Below are 18,634 nucleotides of genomic sequence, written 5' to 3'. Positions count from 1 at the left end.
TACTGGAATGCCATCTATTGTTGAAGATACCTTTTTAATTTTGTTTTTGTTGAGATGGGGGTCTCATGTATTAGTGACTGGTTTGGAACTTGCTAGGTAAAACAGACTGGTCTTGAATTCACAGAAACCTACTTGCCTCTGCCTCCCAAGTGTTGAGATTAAAATGTGCACCCCACTCTTGACCCCAACTGCCTTTTAAATATAATTCAGAAGTTTAAAAAAAAAGTTAATTCTGCATACAACACCACCAACAAAAACTTAACAGAGATCCAGCCCCCTGCCCAGGCCTCTTTTATACAGACACTGAACCAACTCATGAGTGTGAAGCTCTCATGGTGTCTTATCAACTCTTGAAAGTCCCACCTCCCAATATATTGGCAACAGAGATTTTAACCTGAGTTTTGGAATAGGCAAACATTCAAACAAAAAAGTTTCACCAAAGAAAGTATTTAGCGGAGTTGTGTGTGGCCATGCTTGCTTACAATCCCAGCGTGTGGGAGGCTGGGGCTGGGAAGGTTCTCAGCTCAACAGAACCTCAAAGCAAAATGCTCAGCATCACCACAATCGCCCTCCCAACTAGCCAAAGCAAGAGAAGACAGACGAGGTCTTTCCCTTCCCCACCCTCACCTGCCTCTCAGAAAGGGGGGAGGGCGGGAGGACAAGGAGAGACACCAATAGACCAGGAGCCTGAAGCTCCTGGGTTCCACCCTACAAAGCCAGTGTCCAGCCTGGTGACGACAGTGTGGATGGAGAAAGGGAAACCTCTGACTTAGGGCGGCGGCAATATGAAACACGACTAATGCTTTGGAGGGAGAGTCATCAGTTTCTCCAAATCGTCCCATCTTATCCATGCGGTAAGAGAAATGAACTCATAAATACAAAAGAACATAATGAACCTCAAAATAAGTCAGCTAAAGAGGAGTCGGAAATAGAGAAACGAGGAGGCTTCAAAGGATCCACGGAGGTGAACAGGACTGCTGCTAACAGCAGCACACGGGAGCTCTTTCCCAAAGCAACTGCAGCCGTGGGCACACACATCAGCACACACATTTCCCATTTATGCCCGGGAAAGCCCTCAATAGAGGGAAACCGAGCACATTAACGCTCAGATCAGACTTCTAAACACATTTCCAGTAAAATAACTAATATGTCTTTTAGAATAATGTCTTATTCTAGGGCTCACAAGATTACAAGATGACCCTAGAATGTTTTGTTATACTAGAAAATAAGAAGGCTGCCAAAGAACAATGGGATCTATCTTCTACTAGCTAAATCTAGAAAAATCTGAGCAACAAAGTAAATGGCAGGAACTTTATAAAGTGAACATAGTGGTGCGCATGCTCACTCCAGCACTTGCTGAAGGGAAGTGCAGAAGCAGCTCTCTTAGAGTTAGGCCAGCCTGGTCTACACTGTGAGTTCCGAGCCAGCCAAGGACACATAGTGAAGACTAAGAACTGTCATTAATGTAAGCTACAGAGAAAGAGAAAACAGAAGCCAAGAGGAAGGGAAGGAGGGTGAACGGATCTTTCAAAATGGACTTTGGAAATAAAAATAAAAATAAAATAAAGACATTGTAAAGCCCTAGAACTGTGGACCGAGTGGATGTGACACTGCAAACACATCCTGCACTTAGAGAGCAGCCTTCCCTGTAGCACTCGTGGGCTAGACCCTCTGGAAGAGCAGCCAATGCTCTTAGCTCTTCTGCAGCTGTGGTTTCATTGAGCACATGTGCTAATTCCATTTACCTGAAAAGTGAGTTTCCTGGGTCAGACTTTTAGTAAATATAATTATTTTTAAAAGACTGCCTGTTTTTGAGTGGCTTTAACCTTAATTCACTAACTTCAGCAAAAACAGCAGACTTCTTCACTCATCAGATTAGTTTTACCTAGGCCTTTTATTTGAAACATTCTGTGTTTAGTATAGTCATATGCTGGGCTTTCATTTAAATTTCTCTAATATGCAGTAATACTGGACAGCTTCCATGACATGCTATCTGTACTTTTTGGTGAAGTAACTATTTAGACATTTAACACATTTAAAAAACAAACAAAAACAAAAAACTGAGTCTGGCAGTGGTGTCACACGCCTTTAATCCCACCACTCCGGGAGGCAGGGGCAGGCAGATTGCTGAGTTTGAGGTCAGCTTGATCTACAGAGTGAGTTCCAGGACAGCCAAGGCTACACAGAGAAAAAAAATTGTCTCAAAAAAACCCAAAACAAAACAAAACCCAAAAAACAAAAAAACAAACAACAACAGCAAAACTCCAACAGAAAAGGCTTTGCCGGCTCGGTAGTCAAGGGCACTCCCTGCTCTTGTAGAAGACCTGGGCTTGATTCCCAGCACCCACAGGGTAGCTCATAATCCTCTACAACTCCAATTATAAGAGATGTGAGTCCTGGCTTCCATGGGCACAAGAAAGACATACATGTGGTACACAGACACATTCATACACGTTAAAAAAAAAAAGGAATAAAGAAGATTATTCATAACCCAGACACTATTGTGGATATCAAGAAATGATTGCTGAAAGGAGCCTGAAATGGCTGTCTCCTGAGAGGCCCTGCCAGAGTCTTACAAATACAGAGACAGATGCTCACAGCCAACCATTGGACTGAGGATAGGGTACCCAATATAGGAGTTAGGGAAAAGACTGAAGAAGTTGAAGGGGATTGCAACCCCACAGGAAGAATATCAATACCAACCAACCAATTCCCCCAAGAGCTCCCAGGGACTAAGCCATCAACAAAGGAGTACACATGCCTCTTGCAGAGGATGGCCTTGTCAGGCATCAATGGGAGGAGAGGTCCTTGGTCCTATAAAGGCTCGATAGATGCTCCAGTGTAGGGGACTGAGAGCGGGGAGGTGGGAGTGGGTAGGTGGGTGGATGGACACCCTCACAGAAGCAGGGGGAGGGAGGATGGGATAGGGGGTTAGGGAGGTGAGAAAGGAGATTAACATTTGAAATGTAAATAAAATATCCAATAAAAGAAATTCATGAGAAAAAAAAAAAAAAAGAAAACTCCTTCACAGTAAAAGAAAGAAAGAAAGAAAGAAAGAAAGAAAGAAAGAAAGAAAGAAAGAAAGAAAGAACCAAAAGAATGAACTGTCCCTCTGCACTGTTGCGTTGTTGAGTGGACAAGAAGTTCTAGGTTAGTTATGTAAATTAACATGAATATGTGTTCAAAGCACATTACACACAAACACACAAAACTGTAAAAACCATAGCTTTAGGCAGTGAGATGGAACAAGTGGGCGAGCATAGCAGAACTGGACACAATCATGCTAAAGGACTCCAGCTCAGTTTGTAAGTTACATTAAAACATTTTAAATAGGAAAAGAAGAAGGAGAAGGAGGAGGAGGAGGAGGAGCAGCAGCAGCAGCAGCTGCTTATCCATGGGCTGGAGAGATGGCTCAGTGGTTAAGAGCACTCAATGACTGCTCTTCCAAAGGTCCTGAGTTCAAATCCCAGCAACCACATGGTGGCTCACAACCATTTAATGAGATCTGATGCCCTCTTCTGGAGTGTCTGAAGACAGCTAGAGTGTACTTACATATAATAAATAAATAAATAAATAGATAGATAAATAAATAAAAGCAGCTCATTGACAACCACTGGGAACTAGGATGCATACAAATATTCACTTTCCAACTTCTTAAAAATTTAGCAACATAAAAAGGTTTCTGAACACATAATAGCCAGAAAACAATTAAAATTCAAACATAATGGAGTGTAGGGGTTTCTGTAGTGTTTGCCCATGCTATATGTATTCTGTGACATCACAGCAAACAGCGTCTCAATCACTTCACCCAGATTCAAAACTACTGCAGTATGAACTGCACATTTTCATCATATATATAAAGTTTTCTACAGAAAACACTTTCAATATTTTCCTAGTATCTTTCCTCACAATATAATTATCAAATTATTATGTATTCATCTAAAAAAATTCCCTTCATTGTTATTTTGTGGATAGATGTTTCCCCTAAGTCTGTGTAATATTGTGCATAGTCATAGCACCATTACACCCAACTGTCAAGAAGCAAAAATGATCTCAAATGTCTATTAACCAAATGGAAACACAAAGCTTATTACATATATCCATAAGATGGTTTTTACCACCACTTAAAAGTATTGAAAAAGTAAAGTGGATAGGAAAACTGAAGCCACACGAAAAACTATAACATACATATTTTAAAAGTATAAAACTTAAAGACAATACTAAAATTTGATTTTAAAAATGTAAAAGGTCAATAAATTCCTAGGAAAAGAAGTGGGCCACTGGGAATGTGACACTGGGCCAGGGCACAGAAGCAAGCTCAGGCAGGAGCATGACTTTGGGCTAGGACAGAAAAGTGGGCTCATATACCCTGGTCATCCTGATCAGCCCCTAGAAAAGCTGATCATAGGGCTTTGTTTATTGTCTTGCTTGTTCCTTGACTTAGAACTGACCTTATTACTTGCATGTAGTTAAAATGTTTAAAAGTAGACTGGTAAAAAACAAACCCGCTTCAGCCTCAGAATAGGCTGGGGTCATGCTAAAAAAAAAAAAAAACAGTGGGCCACTGGATAGGAACAAACCTGGCTGCTTTTCCAGAGGACCCGAGTTTAGTTCCCAATGCCCACATGGTTCACAACCATCTCTAACTCCAGTTAAAGAGGATCTGAGGTCCTTTTCTGACCTTGGGCATTGCACCCATGCACGCACAGACAGACAGACACACAGACACAGACACAGACACACAATACAATGTATTCACAGTACTTCTACATTTTGTCTTTAAGGAAAAAGGGTGACACTTTTCTTCTGTGGCTTCTTCCCTCAAAGCCATGACCTCAATCTAGTCATGATGGGAAAGGGCAGCAGCCCCAAACACCCTATGAAACTTCTCATCAGTGTGCCTCAATCAGCGGTGTCATCTAAAAGAAACAAGGGCTACAGAATTGTCATCACCAACAAGATCCTAAGAGGACAAAACCTGAGCCCAGTGCTTCCTTATGAAGGGAAACTGGGTGTGTGGGCCCAGAGACTTTCCATACGACCTTTCTAACTGTAAATCCTCAACTACACTAAAAAGCTAAGTAAAAGTTCAGGAGATCTCACTGTCATCGCCCTGTGCATTTAGGTATACAAGGCCCTTCAACTATGCCAGTCCATCTCCACTCAGGCCCCGGGGCGTCTCTCCCACTGCAATCCATTCTTCTTGCCAATTCCTTCCCATGGTTTGTGACCACCCACTACTAAGACAGACCTTTTCTTTTTCTTTTGTATCTGATTCCCTCCCAGCCCAGCCTAACAATCTATATGGCCCCTCAGTGTTCACCTAACATTGGGCCATTCCCTATCCCAGTTCAGACTTCATCATAAGCCATTTGTATAAGGGCAAAGGCTGCTGTCTACAAAGAACAATAAGGGCTGGTGAGATGGCTCAGTGGGTAAGAGCACCCGACTGCTCTTCCGAAGGTCCAGAGTTCAAATCCCAGCAACCACATGGTGGCTCACAACCATCCGTAACGAGATCTGGCTCCCTCTTCTGGAGTGTCTGAAGACAGCTACAGTGTACTTACATACAATAAATAATAAATAAATCTTTAAAAAAAAAAAAAAAAACAAAAAAAACAATAAGCATGATGTAAACTCCATCCAGGTGTATGATGATCAGAAATCATACTGGCATGTTTAGCAACCTCATAAATGATACCAATTTTTTTCTGCCTCCATTGTTAAATCCAGTCCTTGGGACATGGGTACCTCTAGTATCGGGCAGGCCAGTGTTTCATAAATTGATGAGTATGGGTAGCTGGCCAGTAAAAAGTCCCGTTTCCCCTCCGCCACTCTACCACACTGACAAGTCGGGGCACTGTGTGGAGGAGCAGCATCAGGGACAACTCAGGTCCCTGAAATGCAGCTCGCTCCATGACGGAGCTTTTTCTCTTAAGGGCGTCCATGCAGCAGGTTCCTGATCTGCTGCCCACACTAGAAACTGGACCAACATACTCAAGGTTTTCTAACTATAATCATCTTAATATATAAACCAAGGAAACCAAAAGGCAAGGAAAGTTGGGGGGAGGAGGATTAAAACAGAAAACAAAGAAAGAAAGTCACAGTTGGTCAGGAAGGAAGGAAAGAAGGAAGGAGGAAAGGAAGGAAGGAAGGAAGGAAGGAAGGAAGGAAGGAAGGAAGGAAGGAAGGAAGGAATCTAGTTAGCTCAGTGTGGGAGCTCAGATCTGTTATCAGAGTAGCTCTCAGGCGGCTACGGCAGGGAATTCTAAGTCCAAAGCCAGTGAGGTTACAGCGAGCCCTTATCCTTAAGGAAAGGGGGGTAAACGTTAGGCAGGATAGAGCTGAGTGGGTAGCATGGATTCCCCAGGTTCAGTCCCTGTCATAGCCTGAACTGAGTGATAACCTCAGTTAAGGTCAGAAGCTGAAGGTCTCCTTAGCTACACAGAATGTTTAAGGCTAGCCTGGGCTGCATGACTGAAACCTCAGTCACCCCGAGACAATTTCAATTGACTTTTGCTTGCTTTGTTCTGCTCTTTTTTTTATTGGACACAGCTTCCAGGGTTAGACATGCTTTTTCTGAGGGTACTTCTTTTTAACCTGGTAGCAATTATTCTTTCCACACCACATTTACACTTGAGATTTCTTCAACCATTTCTGTTAATAGCTTTGGAGTATTTAACTGCATAGCACAATAATTCAACAGCCACTCAAAGTATCTCCAACTCAACGTGTTTAGACAAAACTTTTCCTCCAGTTTGACCATCACCAGCATTCTGACTCTTTTAATCTCAAAACCAGATACTGTCACTTACCTTACTCTGGCCCCTCTTCTTTGGTTTTGTTTGTTTGTTTGTTTGAGATAATGTCTTCCGAATGACCTTGAACTTATAATTCTCCTGCCTGCAATCCAAGTTGTGTGTACGTGTGTGTGTGTGTGTGTGTGTGTGTGTGAGAGAGAGAGAGAGAGAGAGAGAGAGAACTTCTATGTAGCTCAAGCTTATCATCTCAAGCACAGTGCTCATGCCTCAGTTTCTCTAGTTTGCAGTCACATTGATGTGGTTTTCTCCTTAGTTTTATAAACCCCAGGACAGTGGACATTTGTGAAAATGGTTTCTGATATTGTATGTTGAGTGGTATATGTTAGACACATGGCAGACCTCACACTCAAGAGCCATCCCTAGCAATAACAACTCAGGGCCTGCTGGAAGTAGGTGCCCATTCATGACGGTATAAAAACGTGGAGAGGAAGCTGAGGTGAAGTTAAGCCTCCACACGAGCTCTCCACGGAGAGTTGCAGCATCACCATCTGAAGTGGGAAAGTAAGCCTTTCATTACCAAGCATCCTTCCCTGGGAGGGACACCCATCACAGACAGTGTGACGGGGATCCTGAGGAAGAGACAGACCCTGTAGTTCTGTCAGCTCCCTTTAAATCAAAGAAACAAAAGTAGGGGAGTAGAACATGTGACCTCTGCTCTGTGCCTTGTGACAGGAAGGAACTGGTAAGAGTCTAACTGTAACTCAAAGCCACCCGGAGTCTGCGCTGTAAGCAGAGCAGGCCTCACCTGCAACTGCAAAGCGAGAAGGAAAAGGCAAGGTCATCTGGCTCCCTCCTGAGAGCCTTTACCGGGAGACATGATCTGGTGTCCGGGGAGAGAGCAGACGGACATTACTAACACGCCAGCTTACCTGCACCTACAGATGGGCCTGCTCAGTACCTGTCACTGCACTGCCCTCTGATAACAGAAATGCTCCCCTCAACCCAACCTGTGCTTCTCCCCAAAGCATCCTTTTCAATTATCCTGTGTGCATGGTGCTCTGCTTGTCTGTGTTTGTGTACCACGTGGGCCTGCTGCTTGAGCAGACCAGAAAAAGACACACTGCACACACAAGAGAATAGTAAATTTAAAGTTAGTCTTAAACTAAGATTAAAACACTCAGGTGCCATGTGGGTACTAAAAAGCAGAACCTGGACTTCTGAAAGAGCAGCAGTGCTCAGCCTTTCCCAAACACTTAATAAATTATGTTGCTCAATTATTTTATTTTGAGACCAGGTCTAGCTACTATGAAGGCCAAGCTGGCCTAGAACATGAAGTCCTATCACTTCCCATTCCTCACACTGGGTTACTGGCTACATGGGGCTTGCATGTTTCCTTTTCCTAAGGAGAATCTATTTTCTTTCCTCTGAGTCTTAGGCTGTTAAGGAGCAATGACAGCATGCGTGACGCAAGAGTCTCTCTACATCAGAATAAACAGCATCCCGCTGTGTCAGACCCGTGTAGCCCTGCATCCTAACAATGACTTTTCTGTAACTAATCCACTTATGAGCACTATGTTAGCTCCTCCCTACGCCCCAGTCTCTACATTGCTGTATTCTTTTTAGGGATAGGGAGGCAGGAGGGATACTAGCAATGGAACCCAAGGCCTGGTACCTGCTATCACTGAGCTGCAATCCAGCCCTCTGTCCTCTTAAAATAAAAGGGAAACTTAGGGGGCTGGAGAGATGGCTCAAAGGATAAGAGCACTGACTGCTCTTCTGAAGGTCCTGAGTTCAAATCCCAGCAACCACATGGTGGCTCACAACCATCTGTAATGAGATCTGACTCCCTCTCCTGGTGTGTCTGAAGACAGCTACAGTGTACTTAGATGCAATAATAAATAAATCTTAAAAAAAAAAAAAGGGAAACTTAGAACACTGCAATTTAAATTTACTCAAACTGTGTAATATTAAAGAGGCATTTACTCTTGATACTAGACTTGAAGCTAAAAGGATAAAATGGCCTGTGATCTCTTAAAGAGCATGCTCCCTAAAATCACACTGACAATGGAACAGAGCCAATGCTGTCAATCTCTCACCACCACAGAGAAAACACATCTACTTTCTCAAATGAAAGTTCCATCCACACTTAAGCCCGTGGTGGAAGGAGAGAACAGACTACCAAATGTCCCCTGACATGCGCATGCACGCTGTGACACACGTGCAACCCCACTTACATACACACACACGTACACACAGGGACACGCGCATGCACGCTGTGACACACGTGCAACCCCACTTACATACACACACACGTACACACAGGGACACGCGCATGCATGTTGTGACACATGTGCAACCCCGCTTACACACACACACACGTACACACAGGGACACGCGCATACATGCTGTGACACATGTGCAACCCCGCTTACACACACACACACGTACACACAGGGACACGCGCATGCATGCTGTGACACATGTGCAACCCCGCTTACACACACACACACGTACACACAGGGACACGCGCATGCATGCTGTGACACATGTGCAACCCCGCTTACACACACACACACGTACACACAGGGACACGCGCATGCATGCTGTGACACATGTGCAACCCCGCTTACACACACACACACGTACACACAGGGACACGCGCATGCATGCTGTGACACATGTGCAACCCCGCTTACACACACACACACACACACACGTACACACAGGGACACGCGCATACATGCTGTGACACATGTGCAACCCCACTTACACACACACACACGTACACACAAGAGAATAGTAAATAAAAGTATTATAGATTGGCTCCAAGCTGAGGTTAGTCTTAAATTAAGATTAAAACACTGGGTCATGGGGTTGGAGAGATGGCTCAGTGGTTAAGAGCACTGGCTATTCTTCCAGCCGTCCAGAGTTCAATTTCCAGCAACCACATGGTGGCTCACAAACATCTGTGATGGGATCCAATAATGTCCTCTTCTGGTGTGTCTGAAGACATCTACAATGTACACACCTACATAAAATAAATAAATAAATTTTTTAAAAACCACTTGGGTCATAATAAACCTAACAAGATGGGGGCGGGGCAAAGTGTGTGGGGTGTGTGTGTATATGAGAGAGACAGACAGACAGACAGACACATGGGGGAACAAGGATAAAGGCACTTGCCATCTAGACTGACAACCTGAGATCAACACCAGGGCTAACCTGGTAGAAGGAGAGAACGGACTCTGAAGCTTGTCCTCTGATCACACACATGTGCACACCACCAACACACCCACACTCTGATCACACACATGTCCACACCAACACACCCACACTAAATAGGAGAGGGGGCAAGAGACCTTAAATATGAGATCAGAAGTCACCTAAAAGCTTCCATCCAACGGTGGACACACATGCAACATCCTCTCTCTGCCATGTGTCTAACATATACCACTCAACATACAATATCAGAAACCATTTTCACAAATGTCCACTGTCCTGGGGTTTATAAAACTAAGGAGAAAACCACATCAATGTGACTGCAAACTAGAGAAACTGAGGCATGAGCACTGTGCTTGAGATGATAAGCTTGAGCTACATAGAAGTTCTCTCTCTCTCTCTCTCTCTCTCTCTCTCACACACACACACACACACACACGTACACACAACTTGGATTGCAGGCAGGAGAATTATAAGTTCAAGGTCATTCGGAAGACATTATCTCAAACAAACAAACAAACAAAACCAAAGAAGAGGGGCCAGAGTAAGGTTGGCAGGCTCTCGGTCTAGCATTCTAAAGGCCTTGAGTTAACTCCTACTTATTCTGACCAATTCAACACAAAGGTATTTTTTTTCTTCACGAGACAGCTTCTCTGTGTAGCCCTGGCTGTTCTGTAACTCACTCTGTAGATCATCAGGCTGGCCTCAAACTCAGAAATCCACCTGCCTCTGTTTCCTGAAGCTGTGCTTGGTGGTGGTGCAGAGCTATAATCCCAGTCTGAGTCTAAGGCAGCAAAATCCTAAATTTAAAGTTTCCCTGGGCTACAGAATGAATAAGGCCAGCCTAAACAACAGTGACACCTACTCTCAAATAGGGATCAACAGTTGTTTGTTTGTTTGTTTGTTGTTCAAGACAGGGTTTCTTTGTGTGGTCCTGGCTGTCCTGGAACTCACTCTGTAGACCAGGCTGGCCTCAAACTCAGATCTGCTTGACTCTGCTAGGATCAAAGGCGTGTGTCACCACTGCCCAGCAGGTATCTGGATTCTATTATAAGTTAATGCTCCTTGCCAAACCCAGCAATTATTTCTGAGCCAGGTATTATTTCTGGGCAAAGAACCATATTCTATTCTATCAGCTTCTAACAACATGCTCAAACTGCTTTTTTAAAAGTTTCAGTTCTGGTGGGGCGGTTGGTGGTCTCCGTCATTGTCAATTTCTAGTTCCCTGAAGCAGCCTTTAACCCCAACCCTGGACCCTTCAGAGTTTAAGCCCACCCCGTTCCGGATGCCCTGGACCTTAGGGTTCAGGAGGGGTGAGTCAGAATTCAGCCGACTTTATCGTGGGGGCTACGGATCACCGCAACGGCCATTCCCCATGATTGATGACAGTGATGATGCCAACGAGGAGACCTTGAGCTCTGACGTTCAGAAACTGAAGGAGAAGCAAGATGTGCTGGACAAGGAGATCTCTCAGTTAATAGCAGAGGGCTACCGTGTGATTGAACTACAGCAGCAATCTCCTTCCTCCATGAGTACAATGACATCAAGGATGGCTCACAGATGCTGCTGGGGAAGCTGGCTGTGACACAAGGCAAGGAGTTATATGCACATTTTGATCTAAACCTGAATGACTGAGCAGCTTCCTAGAGATTTTCATCTACACAGGGACAGGAGGATAGGGGCATAAAAGGCAGAGTCGAGACAGCATATTCATGTGGTTTTCAGATTTAAAAAGATGCTAGAAGGCCCCCAAAGTTTGGGAAGGGTCCTAGAGAAGAGGGGTATTGGGAGGGTGGGTATTGTCAAGGTTAAGGTTCCTAAACATACTTGTGGGGTGTGTGTGTGTGGTTGTCCCCTTTGTTAATAAACATATGGGCAGCCAAAAAAAAAAAATTCAGTTCTATGCTGGGCAGTGGTGATGCATGCCTTCAGGCCCAGCACTCAGAAGGGAGAGACAACCAGATGTCTGAGTTGGAGGCCATTCTGATCTAGTTCTAGGACAGACAGCCAGGGCTGCATAGATAAACCCTGTTTTGAAAAAAACAACAGAGGCAGGCGGATTTCTGAGTTTGAGGCCAGCCTGGTCTACAAAGTGAGTTCCAGGACAGCCAGGGCTATACAGAAAAACCCTGTCTCAAAAAACAAAAACAAAAACAAGAAAAGAAAAGAAAAGAAGAAAACAACAACAGGCTGGTGAGATGGCTCAGCAGGTAAGAGCACTGACTGCTCTTTTGACGGTCCTGAGTTCAAATCCCAGCAACCACATGGTGGCTCACAACCATCCGTAATAAGATCTGACACCTACAGTGTACTTACATATAATAATCAATCTGTGGACTGGAGTGAGCGGGGCCGAGTGAGCAGAGGTCCTGAGTTCAATTCCCAGCAATCATATGATGGCTTACAACCATCTGTACAGCTACAGTGTACTCATACACATAAAATAAATAAGTAAATCTTTAAAAAGAAAACAAAAACAAACAAAAATTTCAATTCTATCTGCCTCTATGTGTTATAGAGAAAGAGGATTTGGCTTTTTTAACCTTAACCCCCTCTGATCAGCCCACAGTTTCCAATGCATTTAACCCTGTGAATATTATATAGCTGAGTCATACCACATACCATGGTGTCATGTCTATTTTTACAAAATGTTTTACCTGTAATTACAATTACTTTTTTTTTTTTTTGCTTGTTTGGTTTTTTGTTTTCTTATCCCCAAATTCACATCAGCATCTGGATTTACTCACTCACCCATGGGGACTGGCTGGTAGCTGTCTGCATAACTAGTGCACTCTCATTAGCCTAGGAATTCTCTTTCCTTTCATCCCGCTCCTGAATCCCATATCCAAAGCAAGTTTTGAGAAACCAAGTAAGTAAGTCTATTAGGGATAAATAAATAGCCAGGCTTGGTGGCTCCTGCCTGTCGACATGCCATCAGAGAGCTGGAGAGAAGTGAGAGGATCAAGAGTTCAAGGCCAAAGATACATGCTGAGTTTGAAGCCAGGCTGCTTACAGGAGATTAAAACAAAACAACAAAAACCAACTCAACAAAAACCAAACAAAACAAATGAGAACTACAGAAGGTGGGCTAGAGATGGCTCAGTGGTTAGGAGGACATACTGCTCTCTTGAGGCTCCTGAGTTCAATTCCCAGCACCCACCCAGCTGGCTTGCAGCTCCTAGGGATCTGACCCCAGACCTCTGCAGGCACTGCACTCAATGCGCTCAGATAGATCTTTCTATTTTTAATGTAAAGAGAGAAGCAGAGGCGGGAGCTACAAATCAACAGAGAAGGCAGTTCATAAACACTAAGGCTCTGAATCAAGACAGCAGCATGGTACGGACTCGCAGCTTCTAAGTGTATAAGATGACTGGGCGTGTGCACATACTCCTTACAGGTTCTGCCTTGAGAGAGATGGACCATCAATACCCTTACAACATATGTTCCTATCTGATGCTCAGATCTTCAGTTCTTTTTCTTTTTTTTTTTTTAGTTTTTCGAGACAGGGTTTCTCTGTTTAGCCCTTGCTGTCCTGGAACTCACTTTGTAGACCAGGCTGGCCTTGAACTCAGAAATCTGCCTGCCTCTGCCTCCCGAGTGCTGGGATTAAAGGCGTGCGCCGCCATGCTCGACAGATCTTGGTTTCTCTAGTCACTCATCTCCACTAAAAGAAATGACTGCTCCTTACAGAAATAACTGATATCAGGAATGCACAGGAAAACATAAGATAAATATACTAACAAGCAATGACGCATGCAAAACCTGAAGCATAACTTCTGAAAAGGATGTTATCTTCAAGGGTCACATTTGGAGTAATGTGGGCGCCAAATAAAAACCAATAGTTACTGGAGCAGCAGAGATGGCTCAGTGGTTAAGAGCACTTGTTCTTGCAGAGGACCTAGGATCAGTTCTCAGTACCCACGTGGTGGTTCTCAACCATCTGTAACTCTAGTTCTAGGGGATCCAATCCCATCTTCTGACCTCTGTGATCGCCAAGCATGCACATGATGGACATATTAATACATGCAAGCAAAACATACATGAAAGCCGGGCAGTGGTGGTGGACGTCTTTAATCCCAGCATTTGAGAGGCAGAGGCAAAGGCAGGTGGATTTCTGAGTTTGAGGCCAGCCTGGTCTACAGAGTGAGTTCCAGGACAGCCAGGGATACAGAGAAACCCTGTCTCAAAAAACCAAAAACAAACAAACAAACATACATACTACATACATACATACATACATACATGAAATAAAAATGAATCATAAAAGCCACAGAGGTTATGACCCAGACATCACTACTGAATGAACTGGGAAGCCATGAGTGCACGAACAGGAGGAACAAATCAATAATAGCAGAGCAGCCGTGGGGACACATGCCAGACTCCAGTCAGCAGCAAACTGAGGCAGCAATGCAAGTTCAAGGCCCATTTCTCAAAAAAAGCAAGCAAGCTGCACAAACACTCTGAATGCCAGCACCCAGGAGAGTAGTGTGGTCTACAGACATAGGGCTGCAGGCCAGCCAGAGCTACACAGTGAAACCGTGACAAACAAAAGCAATCGGCCAATAAATGGCAGAAAAGAAGCCATTAAACTGAACATAAAGCCTATTACATTAATTAATAAATACAAACATTCCTTCTCAGCCAGGCATGGCAGTCCACACCACAACTCTTAGCACTCGGAAGGCTGAGCTGCAGGATACCCTCTAGTTCAAGGCTATCATGCCATACGCAGCAAAGCACATTCATACGCCCACCTGCCTGTGTCCTGCCTTGCCTATGCAATTATCTTTCGAGTAAATCTAATGTCCGTCTCTTTGGTTCAAGGCGTGGATCTTTCACTGCTACAGTAAGGGCAGAATCCAGAAATCACGGCTTTCTTACCGACTTCAGTCAGTGATCCACTAAGGCCCTTAGGCAGACTTTTTCCCTCTATTTCTCAGGCTTCCATGCAGAGCTTCTCCTTCCCCCTCTTTCAGATCTGCTATTCCTCCACTCTTCCTGAAAATTATTTCAATTATTTCCCTTCTATTTCAAACATTTAATCAATTACTGCAAGTAAGACTAGAGCCTAAACAAGACTAGCCATTTCTACCACAGAAGAGTTCATAATCTTGGAGTTGTAATTTTAAACTACCCTGCTTACCTCCCCTACTAAAGGCAAATACTTTGCCTCTTCTACCACCCATCCATCCACCCATCCATCCACCCATCCACCCATTTATCCATCCATCCATCCACCCATCCATTCATCTACCCATCCATCCATCCACCCATCCATCCATTCACCCATCCATCCACCCATCCATCCATCCATCCACCCATCCATCCATCCACCCATCCATCCATCCACCCATCTATCCATCCACCCATCCATCCACCCACCCATCCATCCACCCATCCATCCATCCATCCACCCATCCATCCACCCATCCATCCACCCATCCATCCATCCACCCATCTATCCATCCACCCATCCATCCATCCACCCATCCATCCATCCACCCATCCATCCATCCACCCACCCATCCATCCATCCATCCATCCACCCATCTATCCATCCACCCATCCATCCATCCATCCATCCATCCACCCACCCATCCACCCATCCATCCACCCATCCATCCATCCACCCATCCATCCATCCATCCACCCATCCACCCACCCATCCATCCATCCACCCATCCATCCACCCATCCATCCATCCATCCACCCATCTATCCATCCATCCATCCATCCACCCATCCACCCACCCATCCACCCATCCATCCATCCATCCATCCATCCATCCACCCATCCATCCTTCCATCCATCCATCCACTCACTCACTTATTTTTCTGCAGTACTAAGGACAAAAGCCAAACACTATGCTAGGCAAGCTCTCCACCATACCCCAGACTTTCAAATGCTTTTTAATGAGAACATTTTAATATATTGCAAGCTACATCTGCCTAGCAACAGGTTATAAACTTATGTTATCCTACTTCTGTTCCCATGGATACAGTCATGAACAGAGCTGGGGCAGCTGTATGAATCAGGAAAAGAATCCCAAGAGAATCATAAATCAGCTTGGGTAGAAAGCAACGCTCCAAAGGTAAAAATACTGTCCACTGCTCTCCCATTAGAACCCACAAATTCTAAAAACCCTTCCACTGTGATCTCCTTAACCCTGCCATGGCCCAGCTTCAGCAGAGACGCCTCTGCCTGCACTGACAGTGACCTCAGACTCTCTGCTTGTGTTCCACTCCCAGAACTAGTCACAGATTTCTTGGTATTTATGACCTAACAAATTTGTCAAAATAACTTGAAAACAAGGTAGAAACTGCTTTACATTGTAAATCTGTAATCTGGAAGAAAGCTAAATGGTTTTATTGGCTTTGTAAACTCCTCTTTTTTTTAAGTACTGACATTTAAGGAAAAAGAAGTGTATAATCCAAATTTTGGAAAAGACAACTGTAAGCTTAAATATTTATTTCTGGTGCTTAAAATTAAAAGAACTAGCCAAGTGGTTAATTAACTTAATTAATTAATTAACTAAAAGAACCCAAGACTCAAGAGGCAGAGGCAGGTAGATCTCTGAGTTTGAGGCCAGCCTGGTCTACAGAGTTCCCTGTTTCAAAAAAGAAAAACAAAAAGATTAGAACTCTAAAAACAAACAAACAAACAAACAAAACCCCCAAAACACAAAAAAACAAAACAAAAAAAACCAAAGTTCTGCCAAAGCAGCCATAGAAAACAAATGAACAGGAGGATTTTACATTGTTGAATTTTTTTTTTAAATTTGATAGGATCCTGTGTGGCCCACCCAGCCTCAAGCATCTAATTCTCCTGCATCTGCCTCTTAATGCAGGCTGTGTGCTGCTCTCCACACTTGGGCTAGATAGCTTTTCTTTTTTTTTTTTTTTTTTTGGTTTTTCCAGATAGGGTTTCTCTGTGTAGCCCTGGCTGTCCTGGAACTCACTCTGTAGACCAGGCTGGCCTTGAACTCAGAAATTCACCTGCCTCTGCCTCTGCGTCCCAAGTGCTGGGATTAAAGGCATGCACCACCACCTTAGATAACAGCTTAGATAACTTTTCTATAAGCTGTAAAAATACTAATCACATAAAGGAATTATTGGTGAGCAAAAACTGTTCGAAAAAGTAACCTTTCTGGGCTGGAGAGATGGCTCAGTGGTTAAGAAAACTGGCTGCTCTTCCAGAGGTCCTGAGCTCAATTCCCAGCAAACACATGGTGGCTCACAGCCATCTGTAGTGGGATCTGACGCCCTCTTCTGGTGTTTCTGAAGACAGTGACAATGTACTTCCATAAAATAAAAAAATAAAAACCCTGTCTCCTGACAGACAAATAAACAAGAACTAGATATGGCTCAGAATTCAGAAATGTGTTAAATCCATCTATATACAATTTGCAACTTTTAGCTGGATTGACAGTGTGTGCTAGCACGGCAAAGGCTGAGACTTTTAAGATCAGAGGGTTGAAAGTTAAAAGTCAGTCTAAATGACAAGGACAACCCATGAGGCAGCCTGGGCAATACTGTGAGACCTTGGTTAAAAAGAAAAACATTTCAGTTAAAACTTTTACACAGATAGAGAATCTCACCATCAAAAAAGAAAGACATGTGCCCAGGCCATGTCACAGAGCTGGTTACTCAGTGTGGCCCCCACTGGCCTGGAATTCTGTTGCTTCTGCTTTAATAGCTGGGATTGCAAGCATGAGCCCCCTGCCCCCCTCCCACGCCCAGCAACTTCATTAATTCACACAGATTTTATAATAAATAAAGTAGGCCAAAGTCACAAACAGAAAAGAAATAAACCAACGATCCACAAACACAACGATGCTTAAATTCACGAGCTAGAAGGACTAAACTTACTCTAAAAGTGGAAGGAAGCACTTTCAATTGCTGCAAAAATCACAATGAGCCTTGGCAGAGGGAATTCAGGAATATGAATTCTGATCCAACAATTCCACTCTGCAGAAAAGTCAACCCAAGTGAGCACAGGACTTGTGATTTAGATAGAACCAGAAAATGCTCATCTGTAGGGTCAGGGGTCAGGGGTCAGGTCAGATTATGGTTCTACCCAAAGAAATACTATGCTGTCAATATACACAAGCACAGAGCACACGCTCTACTGTAGGCACTACCCTGAGAAGGCAGAGAATGGTTCCATCCCCAGACCAAAGAAGGAAAAAAGAAAGATGGGCCTGGTAAGTTGATTCGACAAGTAAAGTACTTCCCAAGGAAGCTTGATGCCCTGAGATCAGCCCAGGAGCTCAGAGCAGGGGGAGGAAGCCAAATCCCTAGAGCTATCCTCTGAGCCCATGTCACCAGCTCAGAGGATAGACAGGATTTTATGAGTCACTTCAAAATGGACAGTCACTTCAAAAAGGCTTATAAAATATGAGAAGCCAAGCCGGGCGTGGTGGCACACACCTTTGATCCCAACACTCAGGAGGCAGAGGCAGGCGGATTTCTGAGTTCGAGGCCAGTCTGGTCTACAGAGTGAGTTTCAGGACAGCCAGGGCTACACAGAGAAACCCTGTCTCGAGAAAAAAAAAAAAAATTAACATTTAACAGTTTGCACAGAGTGTCACAGACCCAGGTGTGGTGGTCTATGCCTTTAGTCCTAGGGCTTAGGAGCCAGTGGCAGGTAGACTG

The 18,634-nt window shown here is 44.1% G+C and overlaps 1 protein-coding gene and 1 pseudogene across 3 annotated transcripts in view; one reads left to right on the top strand and one right to left on the bottom strand.

Moving 5' to 3' along the window:
- Rcor1 (REST corepressor 1) overlaps positions 1-18,634 on the bottom strand; it is a 97,912-nt gene that overhangs the window by 57,756 nt on the left and 21,522 nt on the right. The gene's annotated exons all lie outside the window — the stretch shown is intronic.
- LOC110307088 (DNA repair protein SWI5 homolog pseudogene) lies at positions 850-11,615 on the top strand (annotated as a pseudogene).

Source organism: Mus caroli, unplaced genomic scaffold, assembly GCF_978045245.1.
Source record: "Mus caroli unplaced genomic scaffold, Mus_caroli_1 scaffold_14, whole genome shotgun sequence".
NCBI classification, from domain to species: Eukaryota; Metazoa; Chordata; class Mammalia; order Rodentia; family Muridae; genus Mus; species Mus caroli.
Note: the sequence above shows the minus strand (reverse complement) of the source record. Positions and strands in the feature narration are given on the sequence as shown.